Source organism: Canis aureus, chromosome 6, assembly GCF_053574225.1.
Source record: "Canis aureus isolate CA01 chromosome 6, VMU_Caureus_v.1.0, whole genome shotgun sequence".
Lineage (NCBI taxonomy): Eukaryota > Metazoa > Chordata > Mammalia > Carnivora > Canidae > Canis > Canis aureus.
The window spans coordinates 59,318,823-59,322,947 of NC_135616.1; positions in this window are offsets into that span (position 1 = coordinate 59,318,823).

The window sequence follows — 4,125 nt, forward strand, 5'->3', positions numbered from 1 at the left end:
GGGGATCAGAAAGTCACTGCACGCACAGGGAAAGATGCAGGATCAGAAAACACCTGAGAATCTCCTAAGTTCACAGCTCAGGCTGGTCCTCAGCAGAGGCAGCTGACAACAATCAAACAAAAATTTAGCAAAAACAAAAACAGGAAACCCTAGGGAAGGAGAGGAATCTGATTTTTTGAGTTACTGTATTATTAGATTAAAAAAAACAAAAAACAAAAAACAAAACAAGAGAGGAAGAGCTATTGAGAAGGGCCTTGAAGAAAGTTCCCAATCTAAAATCCTCCTAATAAAGGGATGCCTTGGTGGCTCAGCCATTTAGCACTTGTCTTTGGCCCAGGACGTGATCCTGGAGTCCCAGGATCGAGTCCCACATCGGGCTCCCTGAGTGGAGCCCGTTCCTCCCTCTGCCTATGTCTCTGCCTCTGTGTGTGTGTGTGTTTTTCATGAATAAATAAATATTTTAAAAAATAAAAATAAAATCCTCCTAATAAAAACATTCTGAGTGTCTACTGGTCTTTGGCATTGACTAGCTGGGTTCACACGTGGTCCTCACTATAAGTCACAGTGCACTCTGAGTCACAAGCTTGGTGTTACTGTTGTGTTTCATTTTTTAACTCAGGAAACAGGCTTGAAAGGTGAAATTATTTCCTGAAGGTGAAACTATGACCTGTAAATGCATTGGTGGAAATGCAGTTTGTACAAAGTTTATGCGTTTAGGGCTGAGCCCAGAGATTGGCAAGAGTGGGGAAGGAGACCAGAACATTTGATGAGGCACAGGGAGGGGGTGGGAGGAGTTTCAGAGAATACCGTGAAGTTAGGAACACCGGGGCATCAGGAGAACTCCTCAGGACAGCAACAGAAGTTGGGAAAGCAGAGGAAGAGAAGAGCCTCCTGGAGGGAAAACAGGGCAGGGAGGAAGGCTGGGCCTCCATCAGAATTTTACAGAAGACCACACGTGGGGAGAGCAAGTGTGACTAGAATCAGAAGACGTCGGCTTTCATCCTCACTGTGCTACATGCTTGCAAGTCTGACCCTAGTTGGGCAAGTTACTGAATCTCCTCCAGCTCTGGCATCATCTCACCTGCAAAAAGGGCATTATTTGCTTCAGAGCAATGATGAATTATTCTAATTGCAGGTGGCTTGAAAACTGCATGAGCCTCAGGAACATGACCTGTAGTGGAGCTCCTGGACGGTTTCTCAACCACCATCACCACTTTGATGCCCACCATCTACATCTCAAGCTTTATTTGTTCAGGGTCCAATTATTTCAGAATTGTACCTGACCTTTGGAAACTAATATAACACTATATTATAATTCTGTTTGAATAATAAAAAAAATTGTACTTGACCACGTTTATTTCCTTCCCTAGTTAAGAGAAATACCGTGTAGAGAGCAGACCTCTCACCCACACTGCAGAGCTAATCACCATGCAACCCTTGTTCTAGTCCCAGTTGTACGAAGTCATTGTCTCCTTTTGACTGGGTTTTCTTATCCTTAAATGAGAGGGTTGGAACCAATGATCCCTAAGGTCCCTTTAGGCTCCAAAGCTGTGTGGTAGCTTGGAAGACCCCTCCTGAGGCTGTCCTGCCAACCCAGTGTTCCAACTCTTTCTCTTGCCCAATTAGCAGCATTTACTCAACTTTTTTTTTGTCAGGTATGTGCTTTATTCCAGGCATTCTGAGCCAATTCTGCAAATCAGACTTCTTGGAAGACTCAAATGTTTTAACAATCTTCAAACATATGACATCAAATGTGCCATTTTCTCTTCATCCACCAACTTTGTACTTCTATCCAAAAAAAAAAAGAAAAAAAAGAAAAGAAAGGAAGAAAAGAGGTACTGAGTCCATCTGGCATGATTTGCTTTGAATAAAAGCCCATCTGCTTATTATTTCTAATTTCATTGTCCTCTAGAATGTTTACAGAAGTTTCTTTCAATATTTATTGCACCGTGTTTCTAATTACTGATCCCAACCATCCACGCAGACTTAGTGGGGTGCCGTGCTAGGATGTAGGTGTCGTTCTCTTTTTCATCTCCACATTGCTTTACTCTGGGGGCACCATGTGGCCCTCGGCCGTCATCACGCCGCCCTGTTATAATGCTGCAGAGGCGGATTCTGACAATCAGTCCCTTTATCGTGAGTCTCCCCGGGGACTTGTGAAGCCGCCTCTGATGAATTTTTGCCTGCCTCAACACCATTATTGTCACAGGAAGGATGGAGATAATTACCTGGTTTATTATCCTGAGGCTGGTTTCACCTGGGGGCCCCGTGATCACTGGGAACAGAAGGCTCATCTCTATCTTCAGGAGTCCTGAATAAATGGGTAAAAGATTCACATTTCCTAAATTGTGGTATCTCTGAAAGGCAAGGGATGGTCTCTGCAATGAAAATACTTCCAACTGAATTCTTTTTAAAATACCTCCCCCCTTAAAATAACCCCCAATCCAAAATACTGTTTTAAATTAAGCCCTTTTCCTCCCCAAATGAGTTCCCATTTCTGATCTCCCCAGTTCTATTATGATGCTTTATTCTTCTCATCTCATCGCACTATCACCATCATCCCCACACAACCAAGGAAGTCCTCTTACTCCTGTTACTGACATCTCAGTGCCTTCCCCATCTTTTCCACTCCATTGTCCAGTTTCCACCCAATATCACATTGTCTCCATTCCTGCAGGACCTCCTTCTTGTCTCCTAGTCTCTCCACAGCCCCACCCACCACGCACCTGAGTCTGGAATAATCCACATAAAATATGTATTGATTTCATCACTCCCAAAAAAAAATTTAAAAAAAAATGATTTCATCACTCCCAACTCAGCAATACTGTGTGAGTGCCCCTTGCCTTCAGAATGACATCTCCAAAGCTGCTGATGGGCAGGGTCTCCAGCCCCCCCGCCCCCCCGTCAGCTGGGCATCCCCTGAATCCTCCTTCCTGCCACACAGGGGTGCTCTGGGCTCTGAAGTCTCAGCACTTGCTCACACATCGACTTCACAGGCATGTGGAAAAGCGGAGAAAGAAAAAGACAGGATTTGAGGTGATTCCTAGTGCAGAGATGTAGAAGTTAAAAGTTAATTCTACCCTATTTTTGTATGTGGCATGTCAGGATGCTCCTGATTTTGATACTCCCCTAGATCCTAGGAAAATGTTTCCACTGTGAAGTCCACTAAATAGGCCACAGCTCTCTCTCAATGATTCAGAAGGAAGTAAAAGAAAGAAAGAAAGAAAGAAAGAAAGAAAGAAAGAAAGAAAGAAAGAAAGAAAGAAAGAAGAGAGAGAGAGAGAGAGAGAGAAAGGAAGGAAGGAAGGAAGGAAGGAAGGAAGGAAGGAAGGAAGAAAGAAAGAAAGAAAGAAAGAAAGAAAGAAAGAAAGAAAGAAAGAAAGAAAGAAAGAAAGAAAGAAAGAAGAAAAGAGAAGAGAAAGCATGATACAGGAAAGGCAGTGAGTATGGGTTAAAAAGAAGGGATTTGGAATTAAGTAGAACTGGACTCAAACTCCACTTAAGCCACTTACTAATGCTTGGCATTAATTGAGGGCATCACTTAACCTTCCTAAGACTGCCTCCTGATTGCCTTGCAGGGTTGGTGTGAGAGCTAAAGTCAACACACATGGGGTTTATTTGTTAACCCAAGTGAGGGTTGATAAGAATCCGAATTAAGACCTATGCATAGGATTGAAAGGAGTGAAGAAGACATGTCAGAACTATTTAGGAAGTAAGATCATCAGGATGTTGGACTGATTAGGAATAGAAGGCAGAGAAGGCAGAGATGAATGTGTCCCAGATTTCTGTCATGAATGAAAAGTCAAGCTTTGAATTTAAGTCAGAAATTCTAAGAGTATTGGGATGCCTGGCTGGCTCAGTCAGTGGAGCATGCAATGCTTAATCTCAGAGTTGTAAGTTTGAGCCCCAAGTTGGGTGTAAAGATTATCTAAAAATAAAATCTTTCAAAAAAATGTATTTAGATTTATATGATTCTCTTTCTGTGCAACATTACAAATAGTTTCAATTTTAAGGCAATGCTAAATAGAGGCTTCACCATATCAAATGGATAATAAAGAAAATAATTTCTAGACCCTACAGCCTCAGGTGGACAAGTTTTCCAGGTAGCAATAGATCTTGTATTCA